Here is an 18,826-nt window from a genome sequence, read left to right as displayed (position 1 = left end):
CTTATTTGCATGCTAGTAGCGATGTTATTAGTATGAATGCAATTACTGCTAATGCTATGAAGAAGTCTAAGCTTGGGGAAGCTAGTTTTTGTGATATTTTTAGCTTCCCATCTTTAGGGGAGAAAATTTGCTCTGATAATACTTTATCTCCCGTATGCGATAACTCTAATGATGCTTGTGATATTTTAAATGCACCTACTGAAAGTATTCCATATAAAATACCTATGAAAATTATTGAACGTGTTATGGATAACCACTATAAAGGGGATGGAACTGTCCATCCTAGAGATCATTCTTGTTTTTGCATGAATCATGCGGGTTATTCAAGTGTGCAGGTATCTCTATGGATGAAGTGAGGAAGAAGCTATTCTCTGTTTCACTGTCTGGTAAAGCGGCGCATTGGTATAAATTGTTGGAGAATAGTCATTCTCTTGGTTGGGAGGAAATTGCATCTCTCTTTTATTCTAAATTTTATCCTCCTCATGAAGTGCATATTGATAGGAATTATATTTATAACTTTTATCCTCGTGATGGAGAGAGTATTTCTCAAGCGTGGGGGAGATTGAAATCACTAATGCTCAAATGTCCCATTCATGAGCTCCCCCGTAATGTTATTGTTAACAATTTTTATGCGAGGCTTTCAGGACAACACAAGGACTATCTGGACGCGTGTTCGGAGGGATCTTTCACAAGCAAGGAGGTTGAAGCTAGGTGGGATCTTCTTGATCGGATTGAGGACAACGCTGAAGGATGGGAGAACGACAAAGGTAAAGAGTCAGGTATAAATTATGATTATGAATGCATTGAAGCTTTTATGGATACCGATAAATTTCGAAATATGAGTGCTACTTATGGTCTTGACTCTCAAGTTGCTGCAAATCTTTATAAATCCTTTGCTTCTCATTTTGAATTGCCTAAGAAGAATTTTGATAAGTATCATGAACCTTTTAAAGAGGCTTGCATGAAGAATGAAATTGTTGTTAATTATTGCAATAAGCATGCTCAAACTCCTAAGAATGCTATTTCCTATAAGCATGTTAATTTTTGTGGAATGCATAGACCTTGTGGAATTAATCAAATCGAAGATGAATATTGTATCCATCATACTAATGAAAAAACTAGAAAGTGGTTTAGGGCTCTAGATGATCTTGGTAAAAAAGTTTGTGCCCTCTATCCTTTTATTTGTGAAGTTTGCCATGAAGTGGGTCATTTTAATTTTCAATGCTCCTCCAATGATAATTTGAACCCAATGAGTGCTGCAAATTTGTATTGTGATGATGAAATTACTCCTAATCAGCATGATGAACTTACTTTATTTTTGGGGTGTGAAGAACTGTCGAGAAAAATCTCTTTGTTACATATGAGTGATCTTGATATTGATGATGTCCTGCATGGGTGTTTTTCTTATTGCATTGATAATAGCCATACAAATACCTACATACAAAATATTTTAGAAGATGACACCTTGCCAAAATATGATAGGACCGCTGTGTGTTTTCAACTAATTAATGAAAAGGAGGGATCCTCCCAAGTTTCTTCTATTGTTTCTGAAAGTAAATCAGGTTATGCGGACAAGCCACCCTTCAAGCCTCTCCCTCCTGAAGAAGGGAACGAGGAAAAGGAGAAGGAGAAGAAGAAGAAGGGAACGAAGAAGAAGAAGAATAAGGGGAATAAAAAGAAAGAGGTAACAGCATATCCCCGCGTATATGAGATAACGATAGGTAACCGTAAGTATGTTGCTCCTAACGATTATTGTGATAATGAATCTGAATACGATGATCTTCCTATGCCCTTTACATACATTAGCAATCATGATTTGAATAAGCACACTACTTTTGATATTGCAAATCTCTGGGAAATTAATTCTGAAAATGATGATGATAATAATTGCCATAGTGTCAGTGCTATCCATGCTTCCTCCCATAATGATATAGAAAGCTCTAAGCTTGGGGAAGAGGTGTTTGAAAATCCTTTAGCTACTGGTCATTATGTTCTTGATACATCTCCTTCTAATAACAATGATGGTGTGGACACAGATAAACCGACTGTGAAAGATAACTATTCTATTTCCTATGATGACACTGTGCCTCCGATCTCTGATGATTATTACAAAGAATGCTATGATATAGGTTCTAACTATCCTTATGAAACTTGTCATAGTCATGATTGGGTTACCAAAAACAATTCCCTTAATATGCAACTTGTTTACCATGTTCAAATTCTTGATAATAATCCTGCTCCAATTACTATTAATGAAAAGAACTCTCCTTATGCCAAAATTAATGATACTTCTATGCATATGAACCATGATAAGAATGTTTTAAGTGATGGGTCTATTGTGGATTTCATCAATGATGCTACTGAAAGTTATTATGAGAGAGGGAAATATGGTTATATGCATCTAAATAATATTAAGTTTCCCCTCTTTATGTTGAGAATCTTGAAGTTACCCGTGTTTTATCCTCTTATGCTTGTCACTTTGTTCTTCATGAATTCATTTGTGTACAAGATTCCTCTGCATAGGAAGCATGTTAGGCTTAAATGTGTTTTGAATTTGCCTCTTGAAGCTCTCTTTTGCTTCAAATACTATTTCTTGCGAGTGCATCACCAAAACTGCTGAGCCCATCTTAATGGCTATAAAGAAAGAACTTCTTGGGAGATAACCCATGTGTTATTTTGCTACAGTAATTTGTTTTATATTTGTGTCTTGGAAGTTGTTTACTACTGTAGCAACCTCTCCTTATCTTAGTTTTGTGTTTTGTTGTGCCAAGTAAAGTCTTTGATAGAAAAGTAAGTACTAGATTTGGATTACTGCGCAGTTCCAGATTTCTTTGCTGTCACGAATCTGGGTCTACCTCCCTGTAGGTAACTCAGAAAATTAAGCCAATTTACGTGCATGATCCTCAGATATGTACGCAACTTTCATTCAATTTGGGCATTTTCATTTGAGCAAGTCTGGTGCCATTTTAAAATTCGTCAATACGAACTGTTCTGTTTTGACAGATTCTGCCTTTTATTTCGCATTGCCTCTTTTGCTATGTTGGATGAATTTCTTTGATCCATTAATGTCCAGTAGCATTATGCAATGTCCAGAAGTGTTAAGAATGATTGTGTCACCTCTGAATATGTTAATTTTTATTGTGCACTAACCCTCTAATGAGTTGTTTCGAGTTTGGTGTGGAGGAAGTTTTCAAGGATCAAGAGAGGAGTATGATGCAACATGATCAAGGAGAGTGAAAGCTCTAAGCTTGGGGATGCCCCCGTGGTTCACCCCTGCATATATCAAAAAGACTCAAGCGTCTAAGCTTGGGGATGCCCAAGGCATCCCCTTCTTCATCGACAACATTATCAGGTTCCTCTCCTGAAACTATATTTTTATTCCATCACATCTTATGTACTTTACTTGGAGCGTCTGTTTGTTTGTTTCTATTTTTGTTATTGTTTGAATAAATGCTTGTGTGGGAGAGAGACACGCTCCGCTGGTTCGTATGAACACATGTGTTCTTAGCTTTTAATATTCATGGCGAAGTTTCTTCTTCGTTAAATTGTTATATGGTTGGAATTGGAAAATGATACATGTAGTAATTGCTATAATGTCTTGGGTAATGTGATACTTGGCAATTGTTGTGCTCATGTTTAAGCTCTTGCATCATATGCTTTGCACCCATTAATGAAGAAATACATAGAGCATGCTAAAATTTGGTTTGCATATTTGGTTTCTCTAAGGTCTAGATAATTTCTAGTATTGAGTTTGAACAACAAGGAAGACGATGTATAGTTTTATAATGCTTGTAATATGTCTTTTATGTGAGTTTTGCTGTACTAGTTCGTGCTTGTGTTTGCTTCAAACAACCTTGCTAGCCTAAACCTTGTATCGAGAGGGAATACTTCTCATGCATCCAAAATACTTGAGCCAACCACTATGCCATTTGTGTCCACCATACCTACCTACTACATGGTATTTCTCCGCCATTCCAAAGTAAATTGCTTGAGTGCTACCTTTAAACAATTCAAAATTTATCACCTCTGATTTGTGTCAATGTTTTATAGCTCATGAGGAAGTATGTGGTGTTTATCTTTCAATCTTGTTGGGCAACTTTCACCAATGGACTAGTGGCTTCATCCGCTTATCCAATAATTTTGCAAAAAGAGCTGGCAATGGGATTCCCAGTCCCAAATTAATTAACAAAAGTAGACACTCCTCCATGGTATGTGATTATTGGACGGCACTCGAAGGATTCGGTTAGCCATGGCTTGTGTAAGCAAAGGTTGGGAGGAGTGTCATCATAATAAAACTAAAATAAAAAGGCACTCCTTCATGGTATGAGATTGTTGGCAGGCACCCGAGGATTCGGTTAGCCATGGTTTGTGAAAGAAAGGTTGGAAGCAGTGCCATCCAAAAATAAAATAAAATGGGAGCCGCTCTTTGAAGGTTTGTCTGGCAAGGGGGTTAGAGTACCCGCTACCATTCGTTGACAACAACATACACCTCTCAAAACTTTATTTTTATGCTCTCTTTATGTTTTCAAAATAAAAGCTCTAGCACAAATATAGCAATCGATGCTTTCCTCTTTGAAGGACCATTCTCTTTACTTTTATGTTGAGTCAGTTCACCTATTTCTCTCCACCTCAAGAAGCAAACACTTGTGTGAACTGTGCATTGATTCTTACATACTTGCTTATTGCATTTGTTATATTGCTTTGCATTGACAACTATCCATGAGATATACATGTTACAAGTTGAAAGCAACCGCTGAAACTTAATCTTCTTTTGTGTTGCTTCAATGCCTTTACTATGAATTATTGCTTTATGAGTTAACTCTTATGCAAGACTTATTGATGCTTGTCTTGAAGTGCTATTCATGAAAAGTCTTTGCTTTATGATTCACTTGTTTACTCATGTCATATACATTGTTTTGATCGCTGCATTCACTACATATGCTTTACAAATAGTATGATCAAGGTTATGATGGCATGTCACTCCAGAAATTATCTGTGTTATCGTTTTACCTGCTCGGGACGAGCAGAACTAAGCTTGGGGATGCTGATACGTCTCCGACGTATCGATAATTTCTTATGTTCCATGCCACATTATTGATGTTGTCTACATGTTTTATGCACACTTTATGTCATATTCGTGCATTTTCTGGAACTAACCTATTAACAAGATGCCGAAGTGCCAGTTCCTGTTTTCTGCTATTTTTGGTTTCAGAAATCCTAGTAACGAAATATTCTCGGAATCGGACGAAATCAACGCCAAAGATCTTAGAATCCCCGGAAGCATCCAGAACACACCAGAGAGGTCAGAGGGGGGCCACAGGCCCACCAAACCACACCCTGGCGCGGCCTAGGGGGGCCCGCGCCGCCCTATGGTGTCGTCGCCCCTTCGACCCTCCTGCGCCGCCTCTTCGCCTATATAAAGCCCCTGGATCGAAAACCCTGATACGTTCGACGAAAACCACAGAAACCTTCCAGAGCCGCCGCCATCGCGAGGCCAATATCTGGGGGACAGGAGTCTCTGTTCCGGCACGCCGCCGGAGCGGGGAAGTGCCCCCGGAAGGCTTCTCCATCGACACCGCTGCCATCTCCATCGCCATCTTCATCACCGCTGCTGCTCCCATGAGGAGGGAGTAGTTCTCCATCGAGGCTCGGGGCTGTACCGGTAGCTATGTGGTTCATCTCTCTTCCATGTACCTCAATACAATAATCTCATGAGCTGCTTTACATGATTGAGATTCATATGAGTTTTGTATCACTATTCATCTATGTGCTACTCTAGCAATGTTATTAAAGTAGTCCTATTCCTCCTGCACGTGTGTAAAGGTGACAGTGTGTGCACCGTGTTAGTACTTGGTTTATGCTATGATCATGATCTCTTGTAGATTGCGAAGTTAACTATTGCTATGATAATATTGATGTGATCTATTCCTCCTACATATGCATGAAGGTGACAGTGTGCATGCTATGTTAGTACTTGGTTTAATCTGTTGATCTATCTTACACTATAAGGTTACTTAAATATGAACAAATTGTGGAGCTTGTTAACTCCGGCATTGAGGGTTCGTGTAATCCTACGCAATGCGTTCATCATCCAACAAAAGTGTAGAGTATGCATTTATCTATTCTGTTATGTGATCAATGTTGAGAGTGTCCACTAGTGAAAGTGTAATCCCTAGGCCTTGTTCTTAAATACTGCTATCGCTACTTGTTTACTACTGCTGCGTTACTACTGCTTGTTTACTGTTTTACTGTGTTACTACTGCTGCAATACTACCACCATGAACTACACGCCAGCAAGCTATTTTCTGGCACCGTTGCTACTGCTCATATATATTCATACCACCTGTATTTCACTATCTCTTCGCCGAACTAGTGCACCTATTAGGTGTGTTGGGGACACAAGAGACTTCTTGCTTTGTGGTTGCAGGGTTGCATGAGGGGGATATCTTTGACCTCTTCCTCCCTGAGTTCGATAAACCTTGGGTGATCCACTTAAGGGAAAACTTGCTGCTGTTCTACAAACCTCTGCTCTTGGAGGCCCAACACTGTCTACAGGAAAGGAGGGGGAACGTAGACATCAGTAGTATCTAAAATATATTGATGAAGATAACATTCAACACTAAGATGTTTAAGATTGAAAATAAAAATAGATTAACTCTATACATTTGGAGGAATTTGAACCTTGCATGAATGATGTTTACGCACGCTTCTATTCCTGTAGACAGTGTTGGGCCTCCAAGAGCAGAGGTTTGTAGAACAACAGCAAGTTTCCGTTAAGTGAATCACCAAAGGTTTATCGAACTCAGGGAGGTAGAGGTCAAAGATATCCCTCTCAAGCAACCCTGTAATTAAGATACAAGAAGTCTCTTGTGTCCCCAACACACCTAATACACTTGTCAGATGTATAGGTGCACTAGTTCGGCGAAGAGATAGTGAAATACAAGTAATATGGATGATTATAAGTAGTAATTGCAATCTGAAATAAAAATGGCAGCAAGCGAACATGTAGCAGAACTTGTTGGAAACGGTGTTTCAATGCTTAGAAACAAGGCCTAGGGATCATACTTTCACTAGTGGACACTCTCAACAATGATCACATAATTGAATAAATAAATGCTACTCTCAAACACTCTTGTTGGATAACAAACACCATTCATTGTGTAGGGCTGCAAAAGCACACCTCAAGCCGGAGTAAACAAGCTCCACAACATCATAAAGTAATCACACACGATGTGCACACTGTCACTATCACACCGTGGAGAGTAACTCTGGAGTTCATATTAAAGTAACCTCTAGAGTGCATAATAGACAAGAGTAACATCTACATATTCAACTAGATTACAAAGCTCATGATCACATAAAGATCACACCATGGGAGAGAGAGATGAACCACATAGCTACCGGTAGAGCCCTCAGCCTCGGGGGAGAACTACTCCCTCCTCATCATGGGAGACAGCAACGGCGATGAAGATGGCGATGGAGTCGATGGAGATGGCTCCGGGGGCAATTCCCTGTCCCGGCAGCGTGTCGAAACAGAGACTTCTGTCCCCCGAATTAGGGTTTTTGGTGGCGGCGGAGCTACAGAACTCTTCTGGAGAAATCTTCGATCTCCTTTTCAGGGCAGGAGCTTAATATAGGCGAAAGGGCGGCGCGAGGGGGTGCCTGAGGGGCCCACCCCATAGGGCGGCGCCGCCCCCTCCTGACCGCGCCAGTGGATGGGGAGGAGGCCGTGGGCCTCCTCTGGCCTGGCCCTTCTGGCTCCGTGGGTCTTCTGGCGAAATAGAATTTCTGTAATTTTTCTGGATTTTTCCGAGCACTTTGGTTTTCGGGCCTTTTCTGCAATAAACAGACATAATAAACAAAAACTGGCACTGTGGCATCTTGTTAATAGGTTAGTCCAATAAATGCCATAATATGATATAAAGTGCATATAAAACATGTAGCTATTGGCATAAAACTAGCATGGAACATAAGAAATTATAGATACGTTGGAGACATATCAAGCATCCCCAAGCTTAGTTATACTCGTCCTCGAGTAGGTAAACGATAACAAGAATAATTTCTGAAGTGACATGCTACCAACATAATCTTGATCAATACTATTGTAAAGCATATGAGATGAATGAAGTGACTCAAAGCAATGGTCTATAGTTTGCTAACAAATAGATAATGACTAAACAACTGAATCATATAGCAAAACCTTTTCATGAATAGTACTTTCAAGACAAGCATCAAAAAGTCTTGCATAAGAGTTAAATCATATAGCAATAGATTCTTAATAAAAGGTTTTGAAGCAACACAAAGGAAGATTTAAGTTTCAACAATTGTTTCAACTTTTAACATGCATATCTCATGGATAATTGTCAACACAAAGTAATATAATAAGTGCAATAAGTAAGAATGTAAGAATCAATGCACACAAAGTTGACACAAGTGTTTGCTTCTAAGATAGAAAGGAGTAGGTAAACTGACTCAACATAAAGTAAAAGAAAGGCCCTTCGCAGAGAGAAGCAGGGATTAAATCATGTGCTAGAGCTTTTTAAGTTTTGAAATCATAAAGAGAGCATAAAAATAAAATTTTGAGAGGTGTTTGTTGTTGTCAACGAATGGTAGTGGGCACTCTAACCCCCTTGTCAAACAGACTTTCAAAGAACGGCTCCCATGAAGGACGTTATCTCTACCAGCAAGGTAGATCATCCCTCTTCTCTTTTGTTTACACATGTATTTTAGTTTTATTTATAGATGACTGCTGGCGCGTAGTTGACGTGGGAGTTAGAGATCTTTGCGGTGTAGCTTTTCTTCAGATCCCCGGCAACGGCGCCAGAAATTTAGCTTGATGACGCGTAAAGCACACGCTCGTTGGGAACCCCAAGTGGAAGGTGTGATGCGTACAGCAGCAAGTTTCCCTCAGTAAGAAACCAAGGTTTATCGAACCAGTAGGAGTCAAGAAGCACGTTGAAGGTTGATGGCGGCGGGATGTAGTGCGACGCAACACCAGGGATTCCGGCGCCAACGTGGAACCTGCACAACACAACCAAAGTACTTTGCCCCAACGAAACAGTGAGGTTGTCAATCTCACCGGCTTGCTGTAACAAAGGATTAACCGTATTGTGTGGAAGATGATTGTTTGCAGAAAACAGTAGAACAAGTATTGCAGTAGATTGTATTTCAGTAAAGAGAATTGGACCGGGGTCCACAGTTCACTAGAGGTGTCTCTCCCATAAGACAAACAGCATGTTGGGTGAACAAATTACAGTTGGGCAATTGACAAATAAAGAGAGCATGACAATGGAGGCGGCGTTTTGGCTCGTACGCCCAGATGATCATACTATCTGGTCCGTCCGTTTGTGCCTCGCGATTTGTGCTGTGGGGAAATTTGACTGGTAGGAAATGGTGAATACGCGGGTCGTGCGCGTACTGTTCCGGTGTACGCAACGGCATTTATTGGTGGTCCAGCTAGTGTCCGTCGGCAAGATGACGGCGAAATTCTTGAGCCGCCCGACCTGGAAAGCACTCTGAAATCTTGGGCTGCCGGTCCAAGATTTTTTCTCCATCGCAACAGATATGATTAGCACCAGGTTGACCATCTAGCGACGATCCGGGCTGGCAACCAACTGGAGACGACGGCGCACCTAGTGAGATCTGGGCGGCCTAGGAGGCGGCGCCGCTGGCGAAGAAACTCCGGCGAAATCTGCAGTCGCGCGCAGACATGGAGTTCCCTGTAGGACAGGTCGACAGGTAAGGGCGTCGATTCTCCCTTGCCCCTAGTCCGTTTGTTACGTGCTTTACGGATCTGGCGGTTTACGTAAATCTGTCTGAACCGCCGGAGTCCTGTGTCTCTGTGCAGGTTGTTTTTCGGCGACTCGTCGGAGCTTGCTGGCATCATGGGGCCGGCGTACCGCGTGCGCATTGAGGAAGAAGGGGCAGTCAGCGTGGTGGCGGAGGCGCACGATACCGGCGGAGACGACGAAGCAGACAGCGTTGCAGCAGTGAGGCAAATACATGTACGGGGCCGCAGCCGTAGAGAGCGCCGGTGAAGTCGGGGAAGAAACTAGAGCGGCAGCGTCAATGCATTCGAGGGCGCCATGAATGGGAAGAGGAAGATTGTTGGTGGTGTTGGGCCATCAGAATCGTAGCGATCTACTCGAAGGTGAATCCGAAGCGCCGGGTTGGATCAAAAGGTGAGGGCACTAGTCGTTTCCTCCTTAACTCATCTTTTCGGCACCGACAGGATATGATTCCCAAGCGTGATAACTTCGTGCCAAATTGAGGTGTGTCTCAACGATATATGTAGATTCTTAGCTTTTTTCAGAGCCTAAGAACCACTTGCCATCAGCAATATAGACCTTTCTCTTAATTTATTTTTACTGCTAGTAACTTTAAGTTGATGTGCTTTTCGTATGTCGCTGCTTAGGCCTGTTTGTTAAGAATAGGCACCTAAGATTCAAAGTCATTTAAAAATGTATAAGATAGTATGCGAATCAAATACCTATGGAGTTGTGAGTGCATCATTTTATTTTTAATTGCTAGCGAGTACTGAGAATCGGTTTCGAATTGTAGATTTTCTAACAAACCTTGGGGGCATGGCGTGTAGGGTGCGAGTTGGAGGACATGCAACTGAACGAAGTCCTTGCCCAAACCGGGTTGGTACGTTAGAGAAGATGATCGAAGTTACCCCGAGAGACGAGGAGATTATGTCCTTGAGCCATCATCGGGCATGACATTTGATTCGCTCGGCGAGGCATATGACTTCTACAACCTATATTCGTGGGAACACGGTTTTGGCGTTAGATATGGGAAGAGCCGGCTGAACCCACACGGACGAAGACAATGCAAGAAATAGTCTGCGGCTGTTCTGTAAAGCAAGTATAGCAATTTTTTCTTCCGGTCGGTAAAGAGAACGCTCGATTGGAGCTCTAAAATTATGCAAGACACGCTCAAAAAAATTCCTTTCTTTCCAGGGGAAGCCTGCAGTGAGAACACACGATCCTGCATTTGTGAGTGCCCAGCGCTCATACGCTTGCTTCGGACAGAAGATAAAGGCTGGTACATAACCGAGCAGCGAGCGACTCACAACCACTCTCTTTCGAAAACTTGCGCAGAAAAAGTTTACTGGCCATCGCATAAGCACATAGATGTGTACACAAAGGATTTGGTGAAGCAGCTAAGGGAGAACAACGTAAACATAGGCAAAGTGTACAGCATAATAGGGAGTTTCTTTGGGGGTGTTGGCAATGTGCCATTCACCAAGCGGACATTGAAGAATCTGTGTGGACGGATAAGCAAGGAGCAAGCAGATGACGATGTGAGGAAGACAATGGAGGTTTTTGCAGAGATAGGATCAAAGGATCCTGAGTTCACATACAGAGTGCTAGCTGATTCGGACAGCCGGATTAAGAATTTGATGTGGGCAAACGGATCAAGCCGTATGCAATACAAATATTTCGGCGATGTAATTACATTTGACACAACATACAGGACAAATTTATATGATATGCCGTTTGGGTTATTTGTTGGGGTGAACAACCACTTCCAAAGTATCATTCTAGGGGGAGTGTTGCTGCGGGATGAGCAGACAGAAAGCTTTGAATGGGTGTTCGAGGAATTTGTCCGGATGATGGGTGGTGTGGCACCAAAGACAATCCTGACAGGTATGAGTTCCGATTGTTCATGCTTTTGCTTGAAAATAAACCGGTGTTATGTGCGACGGTCTACTGACAATCTTTTTGTGTGGAAAAATATTGCAGACCGGTGCGAAGCAATGGAGGTGGCCATAAGCAAAGTGCTGCCAGAATGTTCACGGGTGGTGCAAATGGCACGTCTTTGAAGAAGGCGAAGGAATGCTTGGGTCCTCTATACAAGTAAGAAGAGCGAGTTCAGGTCGAGTTCCACAAAGTTGTGAACCATATCTTGTGAGAAGAAGAGTTTGAAACAGCTTGGGCAATGCTGCTAGAGAAATACAGTCTGAAGACACACCCGTTCCTGACGCAAATTTATGAGGTCAGGCACAAGTGGGCGAAGCCATATTTTCGAGGTGTTTTTTGTGCAAAGATGACTAGCACACAGCGGAGCGAGAGCGCAAACATGATGTTGAAGAGCTACGTGCCGCCTGGATGTGCAATGAATTTGTTTGTGAGGCACTACATGCGTCTCCAGCATGACCGCGAGAAGGACGAGGGTTATCAGGAGAAGCGAACAAAAGTGGTGAGTCGGACGTGCTCTGGTTACTATTGTCTTGCATAACTTCAAAAAAAAATACCATTTGCACGGATAGAGAAAATCTCAGGACAAAAACTTGTTTTTTGCATTGCTGATTGGAGGCTTCGATCTGAAAAACTGTTTGTTGTGTTGTTCATGGCAGGCAAGTGCTGTACTTCATGCTAACTTGTCAATAGAGGAACATGCTAGCAAGGTGTACACTAGAGCAATGTTCGAGCAGTTCGGGCATAACCTATACATGGCTGGGGCTTATCGTATTGAGGAGGTTGAGAAATACAAATTGTACTTGGCGAAGCACACGAAGGCCCACAAGAGAGAGAAATGGAGCCGGGTCGAATTTCAGGTGAAGGTTGCTGATGGCGGTGAATTTTTTGAGTGTGAGTGTGGCCTGTTTGAGCACATGGGAATTGATGCCGTGAGCGTGGTCCAAGACCGTTCGGCCCGGGAGTGGGCCCTCACCTGTTGAATAAATCAATTACAAGGAGAATACGGGCTGCTATACCTAGACATGCGTTGATCCCTAGGAAACTGGACGGTCCAGATAGTGTGATCATCTGGTCGTACGACCCGAAACTGATTTCCGTACTATTACAAGCTAAATTTACTGCTGGTCTGCGGTAAGTGTACTGTTTAGCAAGAATCACCAGAACTGAGATCAAGACAGTGGGAGCGAATCGATCCAAACAGGTTCAGCACAAGAACTAACACATTCAGCACATACTCAATCATACGAGGAAGCAATACATGGTCAACATAATTAAAAAATATATTTGTAATTCTGTTAACCACGAAGTACACTGCATCTGTTACCAAATATGTAGTGTTGTGCTGTGTGGATACAGAGCGGACGAAGCTGATGACATGAACGAGCGAGGATGTGATTCCACTAGATCTGCACTTATCTGAAATTTTCTGCATGTTCTAAGTGTATTTACCAACTGTCTCTTGCTGATAGAACATCCCCCACCTCTTAAGTTACAGAAAAGCAAATGCATCGATCACGAAGAACAGAGGTAAATGAAATCCTAGCATTATCCATGTACTATACGTTTGTGCTTCTGCTTTATAACAGAGTACACTTCTTCTCTGAACTCGCTTGTACTGCCGAACAAAGCAAAACAGTGTAGGAGGAAAAGGGCGCTGCACGGACGATGGGGGACGGTAGTGCTGGTCATATTTCCCTGCCGGCAGTCGATGTCGCCGTCTCTATCAAGGGGGACGGCCGACCTGGGAGCAGTATGATCTGCAGCCACCACAACCAACACATTTTCAGAAACAAGTAATTATCATTGCCCATACCAGATAGATAAATTAATTCGCAAACTTCAGTTATAAGTTCCACTTTTCACATGCACGAATGAAGCACGTATCACTGGTATTTTACCATCAAGGCAGTATCCATATGATAGAGCAGTCTGCTCATACTGCTATTTTAGCTTCTTGTTTGCATAAAGCTGCAAACCGACTGCAAGAAAAAAAAACCAAACCACCCGAATACATGCTCACAATCATTGCTAACAATAATCATTTTTAGCATTGGAAAGAGGGATGTGACAAAAAAAGTGACAATGTAAGAGATGATAGCTACAAAATGTACTTAACAACTGTTTGTAAAATAATTACATATGCAGCTCTTTTGGACAGCAACCTAGTGCCACACTCATTCGGAAACATATATAGAAATTGTTGTGTAAAAAGAGAAGAAAAGTAGTTATTACTGAATAGACCACTAAAGATTCAGTGTATGAACTATGAAGTATGCACGATTGAATCAAATCAAAGTTACAGGAGAGAGCAATCTTGATTTTGTACTTGACTGAAATAACAAGTCTTCAGAAGATAACGCAAATGCTTGCACTGCTACATGAATCAGGGTTCAAAAGATTAGATAATTTACCACACTGTCTAGACTTCGAAGTGAGGAAACTTACCTTGGCATTGGCTAGTACGAGTGCAGCACGCTGAAGGACCTGCATTCCCTAGATGCAAAGTATGCACTTTCTTTTAGGTGTAAAAGATGTCCTTTCACGCACAACTGAATTGAACTTCACGGCCAAAATAAGTGAATATCTAGACAAAAAGTAAACGTCTGGCACTGATAAAAAAATCGAGTAAGAATTATTAACTTCTTGAATTCTGAAGACATCTGCATATCAAAGTACGAGTCCGAGAGTACTAGAAATAGGCAAATTATTCTCTTTCTGAGAATAAACAAGCACGGTGGTATCCACTAACCACCGCAACTCCTTGTTCTCGTTAGCTTTTTTTTCTCTTTTCTTCGTTCAATTGCAGCACAATAGTGAGCAGCACACCAAGTCACGAGCCGAGGCATAAGTGTGCACTGCGCCGCTGATTCTCTAGGCCGACAGCGGCAACGCTGGAAGATGGTAATGGGAGGTGGAGAGATAAAGCTTGCAACGTGAGGGCAGTTGTCTCCATCAGCAATTAGGTGTTCATAGAAGTTCAGAAACTTTGATCGGGGATGTTCGGATGATTCGCTCCGGCAAGTTTGCATCATTTGCTCAGGAAATTTTACATGTTGTGCTCGCCGAGACTTGTACTGCACGGATGATGTTGCTTGTACTGCATAGGATGTGACAGCTGAACTTACTCAAAGCTTCAGGTGCGGTTTGGGGGCGGCGAGGGGGGCCTGCCGCCGACGGGGAAGGAGGGGCGGCGCGGGCGGCTGCCGGCCGTGGGGAAGGATGGCCGCCGCGGTAGCTTGTAGGTGGCGGAAAGGCGGGCCGGCGCGAGGACCTTTCCAGCGACAGCGCGCGATCCCTCAAGATGGCGGCGCGGTGGGCCTCCGAGGCGGCAGCGGGCAACCTCACCAAGGGGCGGAGGCGGTTGACCCTGATTCTGGCCGGCGGGGACGCCGGCGTCCGCTGGCAGAGCGGCGCGCGGGGAAGGGGCGGCCACGCGCGGGGGAAGGGGCGGGCGGCGCGCGAGGGAAGAGGCGGCGGCGCTCGGAGGAAGGGGCGGGCGGCGCGCGATTTCTCCAGGCAGCGGGGCAGTGGGCTTCCAGGCGGCGGCGCGGGGCTTCTCCAGGCCGGCGGTTGGGTGGCCGGCGGCGGCGCGGGGCTCCAGGCCGGCGGCGGTAGCAGGGGAGGTTGGGATCGAAACATGAGGGTGGGGTTCGTGCGTGGGCAGAGGGTGGGTTCGTGGGACTTTTTTCTTTCTTTCTTTCGTGCGGGTCCGCGCCTATATAGGGTGAGGTGGTGCTCAGAATATTATTCTGAGCACCGGTTTCAGAATAGTGCGACCCAAACAGTTATTCGCATTGATACAAAAATAGTTTACGAGTCATTAAAGATATCAGCACCGGCCACCGAGACACTCGGGGGCTAGGAAAAAGAAAAAAACATATCTTTGTCTTACAATATATATACAACAAGTTACAGGCTCGTTCGACAAGATAAGCTATCTACCGAAGAAGAAGATTTAGTCACGACCTAGCAGATCATCAATATTTATTCTGTCTTCTTCGGCAGAGGCACCGAGAAAATCGACATAATGGCCATCTGCAAAAAAGTCGGCATCCATTCTGAGAAGGTCATCAATTATCTCTTCAGCCACTGGTGTAACTACCACATCAATTTTGTCGACACCCATCCTTCGTCGCCTCAGCTTGGTATGGACAGTTTCAACCACCTTGGTCATATCTAGCTTTGAGTGGCAGATTTGAAGCATGATAAGGGCAAATCTGGCACCGGCTACTAGTTGTGCTCTTACAAAACCATGGATTTTTTGCGAGTCCTTAAACTTGGTCATCAGCTCAGGAAGGGTCTTAGGCTGAATATTTCGAGGGAACATGGAGTTGTAGACCATGGACAATGTTTTGGTACAAAAGTCAAAGAACTCACGAATTTGACACACGCAATCTTGAAACCTGACGATCTGTCGGGTACGCTCAGGTGTAGCCCAAAAAAGGGAGCCATGGTCCAGTGCCAGATTAACAAGGAAATTTGATCTTGTGTCAACCCGTTGATCTTCGGCAGCAGTGTCCAAAAAGGGACCTGTTTGACGACAGCACACCAGTTAGAGACAGAAAACAAGCAAACAACAGAGGCAGTTTAAGCTTGAGAAGTATACCTGCCATTTCCAGGCTCGCCTCAGTCATCAATTCAAGCATAAATTTTTCTCGGGAAGTAGCCTGTGTAGCTTCAGCGACTGCAGCTTCTTTTGAAGCTACAGCTTCCTGAGTTTGCTGTTGTGCAATTTTCTCTCTCTCAGAAGATCTTCGAGATTGCTCCATTATAACGAGAGCTTGTTTCTTCATTGATTGAAGTTGTTGGCGGAGCTCGTCCAAATCCTCACTCTGGGCAGCACTCGAAGAACCTCCAGCAAATTCATCAACGAGGTTTTTCTCGAGTAGGACGTGGCTGGTAATGCATCCGAAGAACGAGGGACCACGGTATAGTTGTCAAAAACCAACTAGAAAGAAATATTTCGACATCAATAACTCGGCAAAATAGCTTTTTCATTGATTCATATGGATACTTACATAAATATTACAAAAGAGGGTCCCTAAGTGAATCAATGGTAAGCTGTCGCCAAAGCTACTACGGCGACATCGTCAAAAGAGAAATAACAAACAAAAGATAGACAAGATGGTCTACTTGACCTTCGGCTTCGACGAACTAGGAGCAGTAGTTGGCTTGCATCCGAGGAAGGAGAGGATTTTCTTCGAGTTTCGCTTGGCAGCCTTAATCAAAGACTGCCACCTCTTCGTCTCCATCTTCTTCGCATCCCCAACCTTCATCCAGTCGATGTTTTGTTGGCTGTCAGCAACCAGTGTGATGGTGCCTTCAACGCCAATCTTCAAACCCTCTTGGCGAAGGCCTACTCCAAGATCTTCTTTGGGGATGAAGCACTTGGTCAGGGCAGCAAAAGTGTCGAGTTCCTCTTTCTTCGCGAAGAAGTAGGGAAAAAGCCGCGACAGTCCCGACCTAGCATCAGCGATGCTCTGGCGAACTTCGTCTCCATGAATTTCTAGGAGAGATAGGGCGTCCAGAAGGCGATCATCTTCAGGAGTTTCCAGTTCAAAATCTTGGTGCGTTTTTCCTACTGAAACAAAATCTTCGAGCTGTTAAGAGACGCATGGAAAAGCAAACATCTGCGAAGAATCAAAGTTGATAAAGCACTTACTAACGAAGCGCCGGTTCTGCGATTCCAACCGAGCGATGATCTCGTTCTCGCGAGCAGACTGCTGAGTCAGATTCTCGTTCAAAGAATTTTCCGCGTCGTGAAGTCTTTTCCGAAGATCTTCGATAGCGGCAGCATCTACTTCAGCCTTCTTGCGAGCTTTTTCGCTTTGCTCTAACTTGAGAGCAAGAGCATCAGCGTGTTTGTTCGCTTCAGCAAGGGTCTCTGGCAAAATAAAGGATAACAGATGTCACGACAAAATAAAAGAGGAGAATCTACTCAATGGAAAGAAGCAAGAAAAGAATACCTTCAAGCCTCTTAGCATGGTCACGGTACCCGATGAATTGGGTACCAAGACGAATAAACTCCTTCATCAAAGGCTGAAAGGGAAAATGGAGGAGGAGAAATCAACATAGGAAGCAAAAGCTCGATAGCAAAAAATAAAAACCTAAGGAGAGTCGGAAGTGTTGAAAAGTTCGAAACATGAATGAACGGAGGCCTTACATCATCCATCGGCGGAGTCGCAGAACCACCAGTCAAAAGAGTAGACTCTTTGACCGGCTCAATCCTAGCTCTCTTTGGCGAAGATGCACGGGGGCTCACGACAGGAGTCGGATGCCCTACATCTTGTTGAGGAGGTGAGGTTTCGTCCGCGTCAGGACGAGCCTCGAAAATAACTAAAGTACGAGACGTGCTCGTTCGAGCAGTCACGTCAATAGGAGGATCTTCTTCCTCGTCGCCACTATAACAACAAGCAAAAGTATAAGAAACAAAACAAGCAAAATATCGGGTGCAAAAAGAAAAAGGCAAAAGAAACTTACGAGCTGACAAGGGCATCATCATAAGGGTTGAAAGTTGTCCCCTCTTCGTCGGGAACAACTTCTTCGGCGGGAGGTTCGCGGGCTTTGGAGGTGCCGCAGTCGGCGACTTCATCCCTTTTTCTTTTGTTCCTTGGAGAAACAGCAGACGGGAGGGAGTGTCTCGACTCGGTGGCCTCGGATTCAACTTCTCTTTCAGAGGAAGCCGCGAATTTTTGAGAACCCGCAACTTCGCTCTCAGGGCGAGAGGTACCCTGGTGTTCGTCGGCAATGACAGTTCGTTCTTCGACTTCCCCGCCTTCAGGAAGAGGGGGAAGAGAAGATAAAACTTGGTGTTTCTACAAGAAGACAACATATATCGACAATAAGTTACACTAGGGAGTCAGCAAAAAATAAGGCGACAAACGCTCAAAATAGCAGTCGACGAAATAGCAGTAAGGACAAGGGTAATTTACCTTGGGGAGGGCGTTGGCGCCGCTATATGGCTCTACGCGACAGGTGGATGAAACGGCGTCCTTTTTGCTAAGCGAGAAGATTCTTCGGACAAGATTCTCCAAGTCCTTCACTTCAAGATCTTTGGAGAGCCGGTCGACATCTTTCTCGCCAACATACATCCAAAGGGGGTTCTTGCGAGCCTGCAGAGG

The sequence above is a fragment of the Lolium perenne genome, chromosome 1 (assembly GCF_019359855.2).
Source record: "Lolium perenne isolate Kyuss_39 chromosome 1, Kyuss_2.0, whole genome shotgun sequence".
Lineage (NCBI taxonomy): Eukaryota > Viridiplantae > Streptophyta > Magnoliopsida > Poales > Poaceae > Lolium > Lolium perenne.
This window is presented reverse-complemented; position numbering follows the sequence as displayed.